The sequence below is a fragment of the Plodia interpunctella genome, chromosome 5 (genome assembly GCF_027563975.2).
Source record: "Plodia interpunctella isolate USDA-ARS_2022_Savannah chromosome 5, ilPloInte3.2, whole genome shotgun sequence".
Taxonomy (NCBI): Eukaryota; Metazoa; Arthropoda; class Insecta; order Lepidoptera; family Pyralidae; genus Plodia; species Plodia interpunctella.
This window is the reverse complement of record NC_071298.1, coordinates 2,692,243-2,716,413: the sequence shown is the minus strand read 5'-3', so window position 1 is coordinate 2,716,413 and position 24,171 is coordinate 2,692,243. Positions and strand designations below refer to the sequence as shown.

General features: G+C 33.9%; 1 protein-coding gene across 3 annotated transcripts in view; it reads left to right on the top strand.

Annotated features, from left to right (window-relative positions):
* 5-HT2B (5-hydroxytryptamine (serotonin) receptor 2B) overlaps positions 1-24,171 on the top strand; it is a 69,600-nt gene continuing 45,429 nt past the window's right edge. For 2 of the 3 annotated variants that reach the window (XM_053745666.1, XM_053745665.1), the window contains exon 1: positions 1-316. The gene's annotated coding sequence lies outside the window, so the exon portion shown is untranslated. The remainder of the gene's footprint in view (positions 317-24,171) is intronic. The other variant, XM_053745667.1, reaches the window with a different exon arrangement.

Sequence of the window (24,171 nt, the reverse complement as noted above, 5' to 3'; positions counted from 1 at the left end):
ACTTCAATTACTTGTACGCATGTGTGTACAGCTACGTGCTTACGTTGCAATTTGCTTGTGTAGGGGTGAATAAGGCTGTGTACACAACAGGTGAGCGAATCCCCTCCGAGACCATATCGCGGCAGACGCCGTGGATGCCGCACGTAAGTTCCCGGGCGGACCCGAATTCGAAATTCGAAAGTTAAAAAGGATTCGCTGAGCGAGTGTTTAATTTTTTTTTTTTTGTAAGTGGCCAGTGTTGTTGATTTTATTTGAAAGTTTGACTTTTTGTGTTTTGCCCTGTGTAGTTTATTTTTAAAATGGACAGATTATTAAGGTATGTGAAAAGTATATAATTATTTTTTATATTACATATTAAATTAATTTATAGTATTTCAGAAACCAACGCGTGAAAATAAAAAAAACTGCCTTTGCTGCAAATGTAATAAGATATACAAGGTTTCTTACAGTGAAATATTTAAATGTGGTATGTTGTGCTATTGTAAACATTTAGTTCGTGATTGTTATTAATATGCAAGAAAAAATGGTATCTTTCATTATTTTATTATTGTTCACAATTTTGACTTTGTAACATTAGGAAATTTAACATTTTTAAATCAAACATTTTTAAACAATAATGAGATGAAAAAAATCATTTTTCCATCCCATTATTATTTTCAAAATAAGTTAAAAAGCATGTGTTAAAATGAATCACAAAACCATTTTTTTTTTAAATAAGGATAAAATGTCTAAATAAAATCATAAGATTAGATTCATAAGATCAATATTGTGGCTTACGTATAACACCTTTGTGGAAACTACTCAATCGACAAGAATTTTTACAATGATGACCATAGATTTAGAAGGGCCCGGGGCGGCCTTATATCAATGATTTTTTTAAATACTAATAAATGTCAAATTTCAGAAACTAATTCGACATTTTCTCATTCAGTTCTGAGTGGCCATAAAAGATAGTGTATCTCTCATGTAGGTCGTTAAAATAACCATACAAAACTCGTAAAAACAAAATTAAGACTATTAATAAACAATTGGAACACTGCTGCATTAAAATTGTACAAAATTTTACCCGGTTAGGATTTTAGTTAATTTTTACCATTATTTAATACGAACAATTAACTTTCTATGCATTAAAAAAACTTCCGGAAATTGCGAGGAATCTTTCATTATGTTGTGGACAAGGTGAACAACATTTTAAATAATGCCCGGGCACTTTGGATATGAAAAAGTCATTTCAGACGAAATAAATGACTACAGACTAACTGTTTCCCGCGGTTTCGCCCGCGTAAATTTTCCACGGGAACAGTTATTTATCTGGAATGGAAGGTACTCTATGTCCTTTTACATACTTCAAATTACATAAGATTGATTGTATAGATAGAGCGAGAAGAGGTAACAAACAAGTTTATGTTTTCTCGCATTTACCTATAATATTAGTTACGTTTACAAAATCCATTATAAATAGCCATTTTCTTTTTGCCTATCAAATGTATTATCACCATGGATTTAGTAAACAGAGTTACTCCGTTTACTAAATCCACTATGGATTTAGTAAACGGAGTTACTCCGTTATGTGAACCATCCAATTTATCACATTACACTGTTCCTTTTTTGCCTATATTATTACATTTAGATAACGGAGTAACTCCGTTTACTAAATCCATGGTGATAATATATTCGGTAGGAAAAAAGAAAATGGCTATTAATAATGTCGTAGCAATGTGATAAATTGGGTGGTTCAATCCAAACTAATATTATAGGTTAGGGTAGGTACTAATTGCATTCCATTCCATTCCATCACTTACACCGCTGCTTTCCATTACGCTTGCGTTACCTAAATTAACGCTTTTCAAGTTGTTTTTCAAAACTTGGTCGATTTAAAGCAATCACAAGATATCTTCAGCTGATAGAACTCGGCAAACTGTATACAAACTGCTGTTAAGACGATGAAGCTCTCTCCCATTGCTTCGAAACACGCGACTCGACTCGTCATTGTGGAAGTGGGAAGTTGTTTAAAATTCATTATGTGAGTTGTATAAAAATCTTCTTTTTCATTTGGCTAAGATAGATCGATGTCTATAGTTTCCTTTGTCTATGACTGAAATAATCCTTACATATTATAAAAAGAGGTCCTACTGTCGCGTCTGCCTGTCTATATGAAGGTGATAAACTCAAAAACTACCAAAGGAATGTTTGCACGAAACTCATCAATAGGTAGGGGGTTCCTGAGGATGATTTAGGTGTCTAATTTATTGTCTCACCCGAGCGGAGCCGGAACCGGCCACTGATCTTACTAATATTATGAATGCGAAAGTTTGTGAGGAAGTATGTATGTTTGTTACTCTTTCACGCAAAATTTACTGAACGGATTGTTATGAAATTTGGTAACCTCAAATGACACATAGGGTACAGTTTATTATAATGGTGCATCGTGTACATCGTGAATCGTTTATGGTGGAAAGTATCAATGTTGTTGTGTATGTTGAGTGTGTTATTGTTTACACTGGTGTCAGATTTTATTCGTCTATGACGATTAATCGATTAATCAATATCCTTATCTTCAACCAAATGATATACAATATTCTTTAAATTTTAGCTGATGTTATATTTATTTCATTTGATGACTTTATAATAATGACTTTAAAACACACTGACATTGTATTCTAGCCAAGAATACTTAAGATCCTTAAAAAAATCTTGATAAATATATCTTTATGATGAAAGAGTTATAATGGCAAAGATAAATTATTAAAAAAAAAGACACGTCAAACGTACACTTTTATACTTTCGTCAGAGCTTAAACAAGTATTAAAAACATAGAAAATTTATTATTACAATCAATATTTACAATCTCTGTGTAAACACTTTGGATTTCCCACTAGAAATTTAAAGTACTTTTCCCACCACACGTTCCTTTCACGTCACTAACATGCAGACAAGACTACATTCAATTTTAGACTTAAACACAGAGAGTTATGGTCTAAAATTTCCCAACGATCATAGACTAAGTACGCAGCATAACGTGTTGCAGCAAACAGCAAGTAATATTTTACCTAACTTTGTTATCGATAGCTTTAGTCGACGGTTTAGGAGTAAACCCAACTAGTCGTATGTCACTGTACCGATAAAGCATCAATAAACAGGTTTTGCGAGGTGCCGTTCTGAATAATCGACATTTTTCAAATAACATCGGTGTTTTGCTTTCTTTGTGGTGCGATTTTGATGAAAACATCGCGTTTATAGCTTCTATCAGAAAATACTCGTGGCAATATGGGGAACTATCAAGAACAGATATGTCGTTGTAACCAGCGACAGAACTTTACGATCCCCGGTCAATGACCTGGGTCATGGATCTTTTCTATACTTATATATTTTATACATTTTATCTATATAAGTTAACACAAAAGTAGGGGAAATGGTCAAGTAGAAAAAAAAAACATCATACTTGTCTAAATTTGTTCGTCGTATGCGCCCAGAAAGGTGGGCGAAATTAACTAGATACCTTTTGTATACCGGACAGCCGCAGAAGAAGAGGGTAGGCCGAAGAACACATGACAGGACAATATTGACAGATTCCGAAATTGCCAGAATTTGCAATAGAAAAAGATTAGTATAAGAATAAAGCCTCAAATAGTGGGACACAACATCCACAAGCTAGTAAAGGAAATACTTGTCTAAATTTAATTGAGTCAGAAGCAAAACTACATTTACATCGCCGTCATTCAGGTCCTTCAAAGATTTATTGATAAGATCGTTTATTTGGAAAACACCGCGAGACCCCTGCACTTTTTGACAGTTTAAGTTGAGTAGATGCGACTACATGCCACTAGATGTCGGTCTAGACCATAGATAAAATAAATATAAATTTTATCTATGGACTAGACATTAAGAGCGGCCTGTTCCATGGATTTAGTAGGTACTCCGTACTAAATCCATGGCCTATTCTCAGCAGAGGGAAAAAAGTAGATTGTCAATAATGATATTGATACAGACAGTAGGCAGATAAAATCATATAGGTATGCAATATGTCCAGACGAATAAATTTCTGTCTTCGGTACTGTCGCGGCCAAAGTTTACTCGACAAAAGCCATTCTAATTTAGATAGACGTAGGCGTCGACAGTGAATGCCGGCAGATGACAGGGCTGCATTTCTATGAAAACGTTGGCTAGGGGTGACATGCCCGGAAACGTCCTAAATGAGCGACGTACGCTGCATGTTCGTATAAATAATATAATATAGGTACTATTATTTTTCCCGCGGCAGCAGCAGTCCGTGAAGAACCTTCTCCGTACTTCGAACTAATACTTCTCCGTACTTCGAACTTGTATGCAAAATTTCAAGAATATTGATTGAGTAGATAGAGCGTGACGAGGTCAAACAAACTTTTCGCATTTATAATATTAGTTAGGATATCTACTATCAACCAACCATATAAGAAGAATAGAATTCTAATGGATCTTTTTCCCATAAAAACGGAAAAATAAACTATATTATTTAGCCGTTTGCGTAACGTTACTTTTGTGCTTTACCTATAACAGAAAAAACGTAATTGAATTAATAATGTATCCTGATAAATAGAACAGAAATAATAACTATTGCCTTTATTGTTACAATGACAATTTTAACATAAAATTGCTGCCTGGCTCTAATATAAACAAATTAAAAGTTGCCTGTGTCTTCGCCCGCGTTTCTTTCACCTACCATTATCTGATCTTACTAATATTATAAATGCGAAAGTTTGTGAGGATGTCTGTGTGTGTGTTTATATTTCTTACGTGAAAGATCACGCAATATCTACTGGACGGATTGTTATGAAATTTGGTACACAGGTAGAATATAACCTGGAATAACACATATGGTACTTTTTATCCCGAAATTCCCACGGGAGCATTTCATAAAGAATCTACAAAGATTCTTCGTTGTCGTCGACATTATATTTAGTAAGATCACATTGATAGATGTCTACGAACGCGAAAATGACGAATGACGTCACCAGTTGGAACGTGTCTGCAATGAAATTGGACAGAGGTCACCACAGCAAAGGTCAAGTGGATCGAGTGTCATCAAGTAAGATCAACTCGGAGAAGATGGCACGTACCTTATTCTTATTCTCGACTAATAAGGATCTTTGTTTTTGAGGGCTCTTGGGGGTAAATGAGATGAAGTATCTGTTGAGAGGCATCCAAAACAGCAGGATAATTTGCAAGGACATACAAATATGTGATTAATGTCACTACATTAAAGAGGTAACTCACTAGTTACCTCTTTTCTAAGACCGGTAATAAAAAGATAATTCAACATTTATTTATAATATTATTAGCGGTAAATAAAAATAAATTAATTAAATGGACAACACTAAACAATAATCAATCCGATAACTTACTTTCGCATAAATAATATTAGTTAGGATTTTTGTAATCATTGTATCGATAAGAACGTAATGCTTACAATCATTTTTGCGTCCTATGTATTATACAGAAAATAATTATACTTACACACCTGAATTTCTAAACTGAAATAAATTTCAATAAATAAAATCAATTTTTGTGTTCAAGATCATTAAATTTAAAATACGTTAAGGAATTCTTACAGTTTTTCATCGAAACAGGCTGAATACCAAAAAAATAATATAAGGCGGGATTAAGCTAAATTCGTAAATGAAGCGCAAAGATGATGCTCTTATAACGAGTCCAAGCTTCTCTTTATTACTTCGTTAAAATTGATTACACGAGTAAGTGATTTGAAAATATAAAATTGAAAAATATTTTTGCATGTCCCAAGAAGCGGAGGTGGTGTAATAGTTAAGACACCCGCCTGTGGATCAAAAGGTCCCAGGTTCGAATCCTACTCGTGCCACATGAGTTTGTATATCAATCTGACTCATGTATAGTAGTTTTCATCGACCACTACTTGCTTCCGGTGAAGGAAAACATCGTGAGGAAACCTGCACACTGGTTGATTAATAACTTGTATGTGAAATGGAGAGGGCAATGGCAAATCACTCCATTACTAATGTCAAGAAAGTTGTTCCGTGTGTTTATTTCCACGTAATGACCACGATCCTCAGCCATGAGGAATACGACTATGAAGAAGATGTCCCAAGTATTTATTTTTGTAGGAATTACAGGATAAATATCACATATGAATGTATTGAATATCTTCACGAAATCTCAAACAAAAATCTGATTTTATTTGTCAACTGGATTCAGAATTTCATTCGTTATATTCGCAATATTGTTAAGCTACTTTCATTACAAAAAATAGAATTGGTATAAAAATAAAATAAATTCTATCATATAAATATTATTGAGGGATTTCGTTAAGCGAAAGAATATAAAAAAATGTGTTATAAAAATTTTATAAGTTTGTAGTATATTGCTTCTGAACACATTGATACCTTATTAGCTATTCTATCCTACTGATATTATAAATGTGAAAGTTTGTGAGAATGTATGTGTGTATGTATGTTTGTTTGTTACTTTTTCACGGACGGGCTCAGATAGTCTTTATATTATAAAAATACTACCTGCCCCCCGGGGTTTCGTTTCAATGATAATTTTGTAAACAAAAAGTACCCTACGTGTTATATAACCTGGATTATATTCTACCCGTGTTAATTTCATAACAATCAGTCAAGTAGATTTTGCATGAAAGAGACAAACAAAACAAACATACATCCTCAAAAACTTTATAATACAGGCGGGATAAAGAATAAACGTAAACGTTTACACATAAAGTCATCTTCTACTTCATAGTCGTATTCTTCGTGACTGAGGGTCGTGGTCATTACATGGAATGAAACACACGTAACAACTTTCTTGGCATTGTTAATGGAGGGAGTGGTTTGCCATTGCCTTCTCCATTTCACGCACTAGTTAATAATTCAACCAGTGTGCAGGTTTCCTCACGATGTTTTCCTTCACCGGAAGCAAGTGGTGATCGATGAAAACTACTAGACATGAGTCGGATTGGTATACAAACTCATGTCGCACGAGTAGGATTCGAACCTGGGACCTTTCGATACACAAGCGGGGGTTTTAACCATTACAACACCACCACTTCTTATACATATCACATAAAGTCATAATTGTCAACAAATTACAAAACATTTTAGCGTCCACGAGTCTTACAAGGTATATTGAATTTGTCAGTATACGGATATTATGTTGTTAGCGGCGGATGTGGGATGTGCTCCCGGCTTGAGATTCTGTGGCAACATCTATTTAAGTTGGCAGTGTTATACTTATCTATAAGTATAACATTATTATCAAGAGGAAGCCTTTGTGAGTTTGTATGTTTGAGGTGGGTAATCTCCCGAAACTACCGAACCGATTTCAAAAATTCTTTTACCATTAGAAAGGTACATTATAACATACCTAGATTGCTATAGGCTATATTTTATCTCAAAATTCCCACGGGAGCGAAGCCCCAGGCGACATCTAGTGAAGAATAAAAATAAATTGAAATAGATTTCAGCTTGTAAACGATTGCCAGGTGCGCAGTTTTGATGTTGTGCTGACGTGTTAAATATTTATAATATCAATCATCCCTTGAAATTTTTATTTATAACTTTAGTAAATTGATTACAATATTTGGATGTTACCAATTTTCTTTTTCTGACGTAAAATATTGAACTCGTTCTTTTTGCAGCAGACTCGTTCTTTTAACCCCAAATCTTGCTATTGTATCCTGCATACAGATAATGCTTTTTCAGTGAAAAATGTTTATCTCCTTCTTCTTCTTCATTTCTCCAGATCCTAATATTATATGATGTTAAATGTATAAAGCTTATTACCCTGACAATTGAAAACTATAAAAAACCAAGCGGAAGCGGAAGCAGAAAGTAAATGTCTTATAAGATTCAATTTGTACGACATAGACAGAGAGAGGATGGCGGGGGATATGGGCGAGGATATTGCCGATCACAACGACTGTAGAGCTGCGTATCCATTTGACGCAGACTCGGGGCGAGGCAGCCGCTCGACTCGAGGCCGCCCAAGTGGAGACGTTGCCTCGACCTGAGGCACGCCGCCGTGTCATGAGGCAATTTCGTCGCCGCGGGCCGAGTCATATTTTGTCGGTTTTTTTTGCACCTTGCAACTAAATTTTCAGACTTCACTTAAGTCTGTAACCAGATGCTGATTTTAAGTTACTCAGCTTTTCTTACACTGTGGTTATAGTAATGAACCAGGATTTTCTCAAATTACTGTTTACCTACGACGTTATTTCAAACGATATATATTAAATTAAACTTATATCACTTATAGAACCATAAAGTCAAGATTGTCGGTGCAAACCCGACAATTTTGAGTTTAACTTCTAAAGACGCCATTTTGTCTAAACGTCAGCGGCGCGCCTATTAAAATCAACGTCAAATTTGACGGTGCAACTCATCTTTATTTATTTATTTATGTACACAACGTAACAATATGCGGCCGTCCAAATCAAAAGGGACCTTATAGCGGCTAGCACTTAGATCTTGATTGCTATTGTTTCAATTCAAAATAACGGCAATAATGGCGTAAGTACAGAGCGCCATAAGGTCCCTTTTGATTTGGACGACCACATTTAAAACTTACGAATAAGAAACTAAGTACCAGGGTATTATTTCGATAGATATTTATTTCATTAGACCCGCGAAAGAAAAATGAGAAAAAACAGCAATAAAAATAAATATTAAATTAATACTTCTACAAGTATATTAAATTACAATAAGTAAAAAAATTATATTGGAACAAAAATTCCCAAAAAAACTTATAAAGAAAACTGACAAAGTGTGTCTGCTAAAAGATTTTCAAAAACTCATAATAAATGATAAATTCTACGAGTGTTTCTTTAATATTTGACTAGCACGAACAAAAACAACACGCAATGTATACAAACCCATGCAAAATAATTCATCAAACAGAATATATTAGCCAAAAATGCTACCCTTTTCTTACACAACACAAATGTTCTGCCCTCAATATGCAACCTACTAAAGAATAATGTTCTTTGGACATTTAAGGATTCGGTTTTTTTATTTGTATTTTTAAATTACTTTTTAGAGGTATAAACTATTTTAAAAAAAGTTACCTACATGCCTAGGAAAACGATTGAACATGTTGACACGAATGACACCAAAAACAAAGAGGTTTGTCATGATTTAAAAAGTGAAAAAAAATTTCACCCTAAAAGCATATTATAATAAATAAAGTACCTTTTGCTCGCGGCTTCGTCTGCGTAAATTTCCCGTGGGAACAGTTATTTTTTTGGGATGAAACATACTCTATGTCCTTTTCCATACTTCAAACTATATGTATGCAAAATTTCAAGAAATTTAGTTTAGTCGATAGAGCGTGAAGAGGTAACAAATAAACTTACTTTCGTAGATACCAATTACACACAAACACATTTAACAAAACATACTTAAAATGTGTTTTACTAACCCATAAAAATGTAAATTTTATTATTGCAAACTGATACATATGTGGTTTTATATGTTAATTTTTATTTGTTTAAAAACTTTATAGCTCAAAATTACAAAAAAAAATATGTACAGCGTGAACTTAAAGCCACATATCAAGTAAGTAAGAAATTTGCTTTCACTTACAACCAACTATACAAATAAATATAATTAAAAAATTAAACCTATACGAAACTAGAGTGAACTGGAACGTACAGCGTTGATAAATTAAGGCGCCAACTAATCCTTTCAACTCACCAAATTCTATTAGGCAAATGCGAAATTTTATTATTATACTAACATAGCCTCTGATATTTTATACCGTTAGTAGAAAAGGATGTACTTAAATGTTATTTAAGTTAAATGTGTTATTCCAGATTATATTACTTTTTTAAATCGAAATATCTTGGCTCTGTCAAGAGAAATTGCATGTTGTAGGTACGCGGAATTGAACCAGTCATCATCACATCGAGTGTGTTATTGCTGACACTGGTGTTAGATTTTATTCAAGTCGCCTAAAGGCATCTGACATTACTTTTACGACTACTTACCGCTACCTATTGGCAGTTAGTCGCATACACACTAATAAACTAAACTGTCCACCAGTGTGCAGGTTTCCTCACGATGTTTTCCTTCACCGGTAGCAAGTGGTGATCTATGAAAACTATTATACCTATATGAGCAGATTGTTGAGCAGATGAGCAGATATACAAACTCATATGGCAGCAGTAGGATACGAACCTGAGACCTTTCGATCCACAGGCGGGCATCCTAACCATTACACCACCACTGTGACTATCGTACTTCATTGAATCAATGAAATATTCTTTATAATTTTACTTGTACAACACTTGCCTGAAGTCCATCCTTTTTGGGAATGATATTGCGGCTTTTGTGGTTTTTTCATTTATAGTTATCAAATTTCAAATCTATCAAATTTAGGCTGGGACAGACTATAAATATGATTAAAGCGTTTAATTTCCGCTAAGAACGTAACAATGTCCTGAAACCAGGAAAAATATAGCTACAACCCAAAATAATTTCGGTAGAAATTTATTACGCGAATACTTTCCCACATTCTTATACTAGCTTGTATCATACACACACAGAGTAATAAATTCACGGCCTAATTGCCGGGGCAGACAAATGGTGACGCGAATATATGTAATACAGTCTACTATATAAAGGAGTGATACATAACAGAATATGCTTCCAATTCTTCCAACATGGTTTGTTGTAACTTTTTCTAATACATTACTTGACTGCACTGCACACTGTGGCTGCAATATTATCGTTGAGCCATGATAATTTTGTATTGCCGCAGCACACATACACAATACTTATGCGTATATCTGTGCACTTGATTATTGTGTACATACAATAATATACTTGTATTAATTTTATTTTGATGTACTTATATGTTTCTCTAGCTACAAAATTAAATAAAGTTTTTATCTTTTTTTATCTATCTATACAATGGTTTTGCTCATTATGATCCTACATATATTAATTAGTAAAAGGTCAAGGATGATGCGTGCCAATGGTCTGACAACTAGCAGACACTGGGATTCTAAGCGAAATCTGTGCTGGGCTCTGACGATCAACGGCTGAGGAAGGAACCGCAGGATTTTAACTATATACGAGTATATATATTAGGACGAATCACACAGATTGAGTTAGACCCAAAGTAAGTTCGATACTTGTGTTATGGGATACTAACTCAACGATACTATATTTTATAACAAATACATATGTAGATAAACATCCAAGACCCGGGCCAATCTTAAAAAGATCATTTTCCATCATGACCCGACCGGGGATCGAATCGACCTTTTGGTTCAGTGGCAAGAACTTTGCCACTGCGCCACCGAGGTCGTCAACTGTTTAACTATTTGAATCAAAAATAAGAAAAGCTCCTTCAAATGAACTTTGCTACTTTTTAAAATACAGAAAAGTGATTGTACCTACGTATTACTTATATCAAAATGCGAATAGAACACCGACGCAGAAAATCGCCGAAAAACAGTCTTATAAGTACCGCATCTTTTGTAGTTCTGACAGCGGGTTGAATGCATCTTAGTTCATTAATATTAGCCCTTTTTAAGTCAGACACTGGATCGGAAGGTCGCTGGTAACCGACGGTTATTCATCATTGTCCAGAGTGACTTATTGCCATTTAATCATTGTCAGAGTTAGTAGCTGTGAATCCATATAATTGGAGCGTTTGTCATTTGTCAAAGTTTCTAGAAAACGTTCTACCAATAGATTCTTCTTCATAGTCGTATCCCTCTTGACTGAGGGTCGTGGTCTTCACGTGGAATGAAACATAACGACTTTCTTGGTATTACCAATGGCGTGTGTTCATCATTTCCAACACAAGTTATAAATAAATAAATAACCAAGTGCAGGTTTCCTCACGATGTTTTCCTTCACCAGAAGTAAGTGTTTGTCGATGAAAACTATGAATAATTGAGTCAGATTGTTATTCAACCTTATGTGGCACAAATATTTGAACCTGAGACCGTTCGGTCCACAGGCGTCTTAACCATTATATACCACCACCACTATTACCAATAAGTACCTAATTACTAAATACAAAAGATCTTACTTAATCTGCAACTTCTGTCACACAATATTTATATTTCCTCACGAGGTTTTCCTTCACATTAGTTAAATGGTGGTCTATGAAAACTAAACATGATTTAGATAGTTATAAAAACTCATTCGGTATGAGTAGAATTCGAACCAGGGACCTTTCAATCAAAGATAATACCGTATCGGTATTACATCTACCTTACGAACCGGTGCAAATGCGCCAGTCAAACAAAGGTTTATCTATTGTGTCTCGATTGTGCGATCGATGGGTTAAATAAACATTTTACGAGCAAAGGAATTGCTATTTACTTTTCCGATATCGAGCGAAAAGTATAATAAATTAAACAAATTTTTACAAAAATGTCCTGTTAGCCACAATTTTTTATATCGTCAGTGATCTTATAACAGTTTTGAACTCCGCCGCGGACTGTCATTAGTGTTTATTAAATTGTACCATACACAGTAAGTAAGCAATTCAATTATCCTATTTTATAAATAAATAAAATACTGGTACAATGTTAATAAAAAAAATGTTTGTTATATTAAAAATGTCTGATAATAATGAAATGCGCTACACGCCGCGTTCAAAGGCTCGTGAAATGTCACCGTAGAACAAGATGAAGTAGGTTAAATTGGAAATAGTGTCCGATGGGAAAAGAGGATTGGGCACAAACAATCCAAAACCTTACGACAAATATTTGTCAGCACCGCAGAACCAATGCGCCACGAATGTCGAGGTCGTCATTACAAACAAACATCTGGACAGATGAAACTAAAAAAAGAACTTTTAAAATGAGAATATTTTGCTTAATTACCCGATAAAATACTCAAGTGAAACAAAAAGATATATTTTCGCAACGGAACCCTGCAGACGACTTCGCAATCGAGTCCGACGTTGTTGTAACAACTTTGTCCAGACATTTTTATTTTTGAACAAAATACAATGTCATTTACAAACGTAAAAAAAAAAACTGTTGAAAGGCACTAAAGTTTCCACCGTTAAAAACACTTAAAACATTCCATTAAAGTTTAAACGGAAGGCTTTAGCGGGGAAAGCTCGTGGAGTGTTCTTTGGAGCTTTTAAGAGAAGGCAGTTTAATTACCAGTTGCATTCTGACTGTTGTATTGGTTTTGTTCTACTTCGATTTTAATATAGTACTGCTTATTCCTCCCTCAAGATTCTAACAGAGGTTTCTTCTTTATCGAACAAGTTTTATTTTCTACATGATCCTGTGGTGTTAATGTAATATTGTATGAAGTCATCGTTATTGCTAACACTGGTGTCAGATTTTATTCAAGTCGCCTAAAGGCATCGGACATGACTACTTGCCGCCATCTAGTGACACCTAGTCGCATACACACTAGTGAACTAAACTGTCCACCAGTGTGCAGGTTTCCTGACGATGTTTTCCTTCACCGGAAGCAAGTGGTGGTCTATGAAAACTACTATATATGAGTCAGATTGGTATACAAACTCATATGGTACGAGTAGGATACGAACCTGAATCCTTTCGATCCACAGACAGGCGTCTTAACCATTACACCACCAACGCTTCATTGTATGAATTAGTAAATAATAAAACACCTTGTTGGTTCGAAGACAATTTTCAAGCAACTGGTGGTAGAAGAAAACTACTACCTTTACATGAGTCAGACTGGTATGCTTACATACTCATGTTGATTGAGTAGGATTCGAATCTGGGACTATTCAAACGTGGATTACGGCAATTCGTTTCTATCACTAAGTTTTTTAGTCAATAATAGTGATAAAACCTATTCCAAAATTTTCCCATAAGATGATGGATATAACAATTTTATTATATTAGCACAATGTCCTCTCGTTTTAGGCATTATTCAAGTTGCATTTTTTGATAGCGTCCAATTAATCATTCGGTCCATAACATACTTGTTTAATAAATACAATATTTAATTTAAAAAATGTTTTTGGTACATACATATATTAAAAAAACTCTGGAACTTTTCGAGATCATAAATTGACGTTACAGACGCTAGAGTTTTACTATAAATAGTGACGTCAATATAAAAGTGATCTAAAAATAAAGTACAAATACAAGGAGAACATTTTATGAAAGTTCAATACAGCCACGAAAGGTCAATATTCAAATATTTTGCGATTCAAATAAGCTTTTACCCAGGGTACTAGATGAGCGACGGAGCGCTGCTCAGCGCCATACGCTGCTGTACGTTTATGAATGATAACAGCAACAAAAACCTAACTATTCATATTTATTATACTGCTTATTTCCCGGCATCTTTCTTACCCATAAGTATGCATGTGGTCCATTGTTCTATTTATTCTTCAGCACATCGCACGGTCGCGTTTATAATTCTCTTTGCATAATTATATTTATCCTTTGGCATAACAGCACTTTCGCATAAGATTATTTTTTGGTGTATCTTTCTCATAACTCGGTTACCTATAAGTTGTTTTTTACAAAATCGGTCGGTTAGGTTTCTTTACTTGTGACCAACACAAAAGCGAGTGATTGCTCACTCGCTTTTGTGGTGTGTTTGGCAAACATGTCATCTACCTACATTTCGCTACACTGCAGCATTTACTGTTTACCTAGGACACCGGGTAAAACTGACAGTAGCACCGCTCGACGACCTTGATACCTGTCCCCGAACTTTTTACGTCACTGAAGAATCACGTATAATTTTAATCAATAAAAAACATTGTTTAGTGAGATATTAATAGCATAACAAAAGTTGATTGATAGTTAAAACATTTGGTTGTAAAGGTATTCTAGTTATTGTAAATACTTTTAGGAATTATAACTTTTTGGCAAAAGCTAGTAAAAATATAAATTAGTTGTTTTTTTGGCTGAATCAAACTACTTTCTCCTTTTTAATTATCAGAAATTTACCTCACAAATAAATCCAGTAAGTTTCTACTTTGCAACGATTTACCAAAAAAATTTTGATCATAGAGACAATTTGAAAATATGACAAATTGAATATGATATTAAAATATATCGAGACATTTCCTCAACATTCGGCACGATTCCCAAACATTTTAGCATTCTCAATGAAATCCAATCAACACTAATGGAAACCGGAAGTGTAACAAGTAAATATTTGCCGAAAACAAAATATTATTACAGGTGAGTTGCACCAACTTTGACGTTAATTTTAAACTGCACGCCACCGACGTTTGAATAATAAAATTTAATCTACGACGATAAATAAGAAAATGTCCCGAAGTTAGTCACGTATAAGGCTAGCACTAAATTATGTCAATTTATTATTCTTTAAATATAAATAATTTTATTAATAAATCTATCTGTAATAATCTCCGCAACTATATATATATATATATATGTAACTCAAACTCAGACGGTTTTGTTCGCTCGCTTTCAATAAGACGTCGCTTCGAAAATCTTTTCATAGCCCCTCTCTTCAATGTAGCCGACATGGTATTACGTTTACAGTGCGCTCATACTGACTTCCACTTATAAGTCTTGGAACATTAATTACTACGTTAGAAGTATCCTGTGCCCTTATCCGCATAGATTTCAATAATATCCTTAAGGACAATAAAGTTCCTTTTCGGATGTTCAGTATTTTGTGTTCTTGATTGCTGATTAGACTATTGGGGTAATTGTTTTATTAATCTTATGGCAATTAATGACTGCACTATCGCATTAGGTTTGAACCCTGTAATTACGGAAGTTATGTAAATCAAATAAATTATCTTATTACATACTACATTTATCTACTTTGTATACTACATTTATCTCGAAATACTTAAACAAATATAGCATCAGATCGTAGGTTGTTTGATACAAATTCCTTTTGAAGCGCACTGTTAGCTACTATTCCAATTTCAGATTCTTTCTATGAACATTTGCGAGTATACTATACCTACTCTTATGTCTCACATGGCTGCATATCCATCCACTGCGCGGTGTCCAAATAAAAATCGAGCCAAATCCGCCAAAAGTTTGGACCATGGAACCACCTGACGTGGACAAACCATAGATCGAACAAAAAAGAAGAATCCAGAAGTACAGTACATAGCTTAATGACTAAATTGGCGTGCACGCAACAGCAACATAATAGGACAAACGTTCACAGCGAATTAGCTCGTTCAATCGATTCTAACACTAATATAAATATGACCATTTATCTGGACACATTCTTAATACCATACTCTATGTAATGTGTACATATGGTGACATTAAAAGTGCTTTTAATGTCACCATGACCAAATCTGGACATCTTCTTAATACCGTACGCTATGTAATTTACAGTGGGATTCTCAATGTCATCAATTAAACTTGCTCTTAATTGACCGAAAATATTTTTAAGATAAAGTTTAATACAACATGTCTTTCAAATCTTCATCAATCAATCTTCAACAATTTTCCCTGAGCCGTATCACCGATTAGCACTGTTAATATATTCTCTCATCCATGTAGCCATGAGCCAAGAATATTTTGAGCCTGGCTTTGTGCAATGCAAAATAGCTATTTACACTTCCTTCGTGATTAGCAGCGGTGTACAAGCGAGCGACATTTCGACCTGCACTGCTTATTGCAAATCCGCTCCTATTACCGCCACACAGAGGTCTTCTGGGTTATGTGCTGATTGGCCATAAAGTCATTTCGTCACATTATACAAGCCGATGGCAGTTTACCACAGTTATTTAAAAACTATTTTGATTTAGTAACTATACTATAACCATACTAATTAAAGAAACTCAATATATTTCATTGACATAAATATAACATTAAAAAAAACGCTTCGTCAATAAAAATATTTTTGATATTGTGATACTTACACCATACATTTTTTGACGAAAATAGACTGTTATGGCAAGTCGACTATAATCCATTCGTCGTTATTAGTTCCTTTGTATATGCCATAATAAAAACATTACTCCATTGACTGAGTAACATCAATGATTTACTCCTAAAGAGAGTACTAGAATTTACAGGCTAATTTAAATTTCTGTTGCTTTATGCTAAAATAATAATCAGTGCATTTCATACAATTATAAACTTCAGAATTTGTTAACAAAATAGCGCCTAAAGTCGTGACAAAAACTTTTTCAATGGCGAGTTAACTGTTATGACAAGTCGCCAAAGACGGGTCTTTGTCATGGCAGTCTTTGTAGGGTATCTCGAAGTGATGTTGTTAACTGTACATAGTGATGGGAGCGTTTCAATTAACACGGAGTACGCTCAAAGGTCTATTTTCATTACATTACTCTAACAAATTGGTGCAAGATTGTAAATAATTTATAGATAATATGCATGACCTTTGCCCCATGCAGGCCTCAAAGGACTGGCTATAACTCTGTGAATTACTGATAGAGCAATATAATAATATTATGAAATACAATAGGAATAATATTTTAATGAGATATCAGGCAACAGACATACATGGAGGCGACAGGAAATTTGAAAGATGATAGCTTTAGTGGTAGATAGATGGTCGTGGATTTTTCTAACTTGAGTTCCTAAAATCGTAAATTACAACGTAGAACGCGCAAAATAAATCTGTGGTTGGCAGCAAATTGCTAAAGATAAACTAAATGGAATACAAAAGCGAAACCTTTGGCTAATGGATGATTTCTGTTTTTACAAATACAACTTTTAGCCTTTTGGGACGGGCTCGACGGGACGCTCAGACAACCCAGTACGATCACGGCTGATAAAGAGATAAGGTAGGGAGGAAGAAGTAAACAATTTTCAACCATATAAATGCAAAACTCAGTAGCCTAGAACAAATAGCTGTTGAAATATAAATATTTCAACATCTATTTGTTCTGGGCTAAATAGGGCAAAATGCAAGCTTACATCACTATTTTAGATCCGCGTTTGGCTGGTTCCCTTTTGGTATGGTAATCACAATTTGCCTTTTGCATGTACAGTCAACAGCAACAGCCTGCATAATCCACTATGGCGCGGTAATAGCGGCGAGTTTGCACTGAATTTGGGTAGAGTGGTGTGCTGTTGACTGCACGTACTCATGATAATTAGGAGATTTGGAATGAGCGTTTTTTGAACGAGGCCTTTTCGGGGATATAATGAGATTCTTTTGATTAATTAACACATACATAATAGTAGATGTGGCGTGCGGTTCCGCCTTAAAATAGTACCACTCCAATACTTAAGAGTACTTTTGAATTAAGGCGTTACCTGTCAAATACTTAAAAATATAGTTAAACAGTACCCAGAGAGTACTTAAAATCGTAAACTTGATAAATAATAATACATATAGCTCTAAATACACACTACCTGTAAGGGTGGGTTGCACCGTTAACTTTGACGTTAACTTTAACGTGCTCAGAAAAACGCATAGTACGCCATTTTGTGTAAACATCAGCGGCGCGCCGTTTCAAATCAACAACAACAATATTTGTGGACGTCATTTCTTATAATATTATTCAGTCCTCAAACTGATAAAACGGGGGAATCGTATCCCGGAGTTTCTGAGTACATAGACGTTTTACGAAAAGAGCAAAATATTGCGATAAAATATTCTGAATTCCGCAACAAAGAACCTTTTATCTGTCACTCATTAAGGACAGTGATTATTATCTTGTATTAATCAGCGGCGTATAGAGGCTGAAACAATTCGTATTATCATCGGCTACGGCAAATAATTAGGTATTCTTTGGAGATAATTTAAGGAGCGAGTCGGCCATTCATTTCACGGGAACACTACACAGGTACCTACACCTGTTGTTTCAAAGTCCGTTTACACATTGCGATTCATTTTGTATGTTATCTTGATCTTCATCATTGCTAACATTGGTGTCAGATTTGCATTCAAGAATTTGGCTATTGATTGAAGACATGTTACACACATCTCACATATTTTAGATAGATAGATAGATAATTCGTTTATCAAATAAACGAACCACACACCACCTTGCCACAGACACCAAATAAATAACAGACTAGTCTTGTAATAAAAAAAAAAATTGTGAGTTTGTAAAAAGTAACTATGTCTTAAACTAATAACTTTTAACATAGCCATAAGTTTTACTACCTTTTGTCCGCGACTTGGCCCGTGTGAATTTCTCTGCAAAAGCTGAACAGACACAATTTTCACCTTAATCCGATACTTTCTTTTGACGTAAAATGAGGACAAACAAACACATTTTCATATTTATAATATTATTTATTACGAATGTGTCCCACTTCTGGGCAAAGTCATTCTTAATATTTAGTCCGGTTTCAATTAAATAGGATATTTATCAAAATTATCGCGCCATTTATTTACAAAAATTTTAACATTATTATGAATTAAAAACATAAGTAATGTACTAAGTAATGCCTGCTAAGTAAATATATACTCTTATTATATAATAATAATGATATGATTGTTCTATCACTATTATTATATAATAGTGATGATAATGGCGGGTAATCTCTCAATCTACTGAACCGATTTCAAAAATTCTTACATCATTAGAATTCAATCTTGAATAATGTACCTTACATTATATAAGATTGCTATAGGTTACATTTTATCACAAAACTCCGACGGGAGCGAAGCCCTGACAAGATCTAGTAATTCATACAATTATTTCTGTAAAGTCTTGAGATGAAAACTGTCCTGTTTGTGAAACAATAAGTTTAGCTACGTAGCAGAAAATGAATGGCCTTTCTCTCAAGTATATTTGAATAAAAATTACCCTAATTAAAATGGAAATTTAGTACTATGTTCTAAAGATCAATAAAATGAACCAGTAGGTAAACTAATACCGAAATACAATATCTCCGCGTTTGTACATTTGCCATCGAAAGTATAACATATAGGTACATTTAATTATCGAAGTAAATACATTTCATTGACCAATAGATTTTGCTTTCATGACGACCTCGGTGGCGCAGTGGTAAAGTTGTTGCCACTGAACCGAGAGGTCCTGGGTTCGATCCCCGGTCGGGTCATGATGGAAATGATCTTTTTCTGATTGATCCGGGTCTTGGATGTTTATATAGAAATACATATATAGATATGTATTTGTTATAAAATATAGTATCGTTCAGTTAGTATCCCATAACACAAGTCTCGAACTTACTTTGGGGCTCGCTCAATCTGTGTGATTTGTCCTATTATATATTTATTTATATATATATTTTATCTCAAAATTCCCACGGGAGCGAAGCCTCGGGCAACATCTAATTTAATATAAATACTTTGCAAGTATCGTTCGCTTTTATAATACTAGCGGTAGTAGTTAGTACAAAATTAATAATGCTGATTACATTACTAACATATACAATAGCTGCTCTAAATATTAAATGAACACATATTTTAACAAATGATCCCTAATTTCTCATTGATTAATTAAACAATACATTTCATGAGACGTGGTCTTGTATTTCGATCTCGGTTTTATTAATTAATCATATTTGATGTTTGTGATGAAATATCAATTCAGCAATTTTTACAAGTGAAAATAATTGTGTGCCTCATTTAAAATAGTTTGTAGCTTTGGTAAACATTATTTAATTTAGATTAAGATGAGAAGAAATGCCTGTGGATGTATAATTTTTGAATAAATGATTTGATTTTGATGAAAACGTTCATAGAATTTTATTTACCCAAATCTAAGGGCTTACTGTGGAGATCCCGTGTCTGATCCCCGATAAAGTCAAGATGGAATGATATTTTTAATATTGACCTTGGGTTATGGACGACACAGAGGAATCCCTAACGCGATGATATAAAGGAAATTTCGGTAATGGACTGTATATAGGATCGTTAACTCACTTTCTAATAAACCACGTTATTTGTCAATATATAATATTATATATATATATATATATATATATATATATATATATATATATATATATATATATATATATATATATATATATATATATATATATATATATATATATATATATATATATATATATATATATATATATATATATAATAATTTTAATATTATATTTTACTTCTTAATATTTGGATGTTGTTGTTTCTATATTATTCTTATAATATAAATAAGTACTAGCAACCCGTTTCGGTATAGCTGACAAAAAAGTACCCTATCTTATTCTTGTGCCAAATTTCATCAAAAACAACCCAGTAGAATTTATTACAAACAAAAATACAAATCTTTCCTCTTTATATATGAAAGTATGGATCGTCAAATGATAGCTCTAAGCAAATCTAATCTATACAAATACCTTTTCGCTTTATTAGAATCTTAATTAACCTACATTATTGACACGAGCGACATAACATATTGTCCTCAAATTAATGTACAATACGTAGTGTAGATTAATATCTCGCTAGCATTTTCCCGCGTTCAGGGCGATTGAAACTATACAGGAATGTTCCAAATGAAGTAGTCCAAAACGAAATCTGAAAAACAACACACGCGAACGCAAACCTGAAAATTTGAATTTTTATGAAATTAAAAAAAAAAAAAATTTGGAAAATTGGACACTATCAATATTTTTTAAATAGCTCTTAAAATTTTTCAGAGCATATTTTGTCTTTATAAGAATTTCTGTCCTCTAAATAATGTTTAATAATCGGTTTTTAAATGTTTGATAAATTAATTTATCCATAAAATAATGCCCTTCTGAGGTATTTTTCCTTTCTCTTTTAAATTACTTCAAAATATCAAGGTATTTTAATGCATTACAAAAAAGTATTGAGTCCATTGGATTAATTGTTTTATATTGACGGCTGACATTACTTTTGACGCGACCGACTCGAACCCAAATCCTCTTGCCATTAAACCAATTAAAAAAGTAGGTAGTATGGAAGTCCCAGAACTGAATGGAATTTATAACGGAGTGCAAGTTACTATGTATGAATCTCTACCTACATATGTGCATTCTCTTGATCAAATTGAATTTTTGAAACCTTTTCACACAAATCTCCATACATTTTCTATAGAGAGTTTTCATTACGGGCTTTCATTTTTCGGCTAATAAAGAACATTTTCATTTCGATTTTATTCCAATTACCGGTTAAGCCCAAAATGATTCTAGTGCTGGTTTCCCACCAAGCCAAACGACCCTGAATAAAAGAACAAGAAATAGGTGCGAGTGGAATTAACCTGGTTAATCTTAGAGACGTTAACGCTCACAAGAGCGTTCCGGAAGGGCGAAGTTCAGGGCGGAACTACAACCAAATTTGTTAAACCTTTTTCAAACCAGGAAAAAAAAGCCTCGTCTTCGAGCCCTGCTCTTGACTACTTACTATACACAAAGTTAACTACCCACATTCAATCAAACTATCCAAACATGGCGAATATAAACATTGCTTTTACTTAATATTACTCAATAACTTCCCTACGACTTGCCGAAGTTATCGAAATAGCAACTTTTCGAAGTGCGGGCGTCGACTCATCGAGTTATTATAAGCCCGTTTTCATACTTGTCCAAGTTTAATTATAGATAATTAGTTATCATTATTAGCGTTAATTATAGAACACATAGAACTAAATTTAATTTTAAAAATTAACTAAGAACGGTTTATATCGTTGGAAATGGCTTCGACACGCCGAGAAGAAGATGGTTCAAGTTATACGTCAATGAATTCCCGCAAGTATGAGATTTTGGTGAAAATTTATATTATAACAATGACTTAAATTCGAGGCTTAAATCACAAAAAATTTAGAAACCTAATTATGAGTAAGGAGAAGAACAACAGTGAAAGAAGAGTACAGGAATTGAATGGGAAATAAAGGAAAGCCGAATAAAAGATAAATGGAGTGCGTTCGGCTGGATATGGCTTAGCTAGAATGTAACACGTCGGTTAACATCAGACAGGGAGAAGTGGAGAAGTCTGACATGCTGTTCTGAGCCCATATAAAGTGGGATAAGGGTAGGCTGATGATGTCTTACTCGCGGCTACGTCATAGTGAATTTCTCACGGAACAGTCCTTTATTCCTAAATGAATTACCCTACCTCGTAATTAACGGTAAAGTAATTGGTAAAGTTTTTGTTGCCAACTCACAAGATGGTCTTCTTTTATCGAACCCATTAATGTGTGGAACCTTTAGTTAATGACCTGCTTATTTATAAATCTTGAAGCGAACAAATCAAAGCTTTATAAAGCCATTAACAATAAACACCCTTATTTCCACAACTCGCTTTAAATTATATTCTGAAACATAGATGACATCGTAGAGACAAAGCTTTGTGGTAATCACATTTTGTTCAATATCAATAGAATCTTATTTAGAAAAGAATTAATTTTTCAAAATACTTATAGCACGATTGCCGTTTCTTCGTTACCAGGATAAAATAATTAATCAAATTTAGGTTAATTAAATAATTTTTTATTACACTTTTGTGTCCCGCTACTGGGCAAAGGCCTTCGCTATATATTGCCATCCAACATTGTCCGTTGCGTAACTATTCCAGTTCTTATCCATCATATTGTCGGCGGCTTCGTTTTCGTCACCAGCCATAATTCTCGTCTTTGTGCGAAGTGTTAGGTACACGGTCAATCAGTTAGATATTTAATAAATTTCATTACATTGCTCGCTGATAAATCGATTATAAAACGCAATAAATAAGCATTATAAACAGCTTTGGCTCTGGTACTACTCCATGACAAACTTCCAGATTTATAGCAAGTTAATGATACCCCAGTGGCTGGTTAATGGTCTTTTTGCGGTTCGAATTCCAGGAACCAAATTTAAATGATTCTACCTTTAAAAATCACAGCTGATTTGTTTTCTCACGAACCAATCAAAATCTACAAATGCTACTAACTTTGTGAAGATTCAATTGTTCGTTATTTCTTAAAGTAAACCATTAAGTAGGTACTCTTTATTTTTGAGCCAAATATAGCAGCCTTGGTATTTTTACCTTGTGAGTTTCACCGTCAAATTTGACGTTGATTTTAACCGGCGCGCCGCTGACGTACAAAATGGCGTAGGTACTTTGCGTTTCTCTGCGCACGTTAAATTTAACGTCAAAGTTGTCGCTGCCCACTAAAAGGACATAACACATAAAAGCTCAGAGAAGAACAAGAAGAAGATACACAACTCTATAATACAAATTACTTTCTCCCAATCAATAAACAAAGAAACAATACGAATTCAATATATAACCGATAAAAATATTTTTTTCCAATACTAACCTAAGCATATAAACTAAGCCGGAATCACGC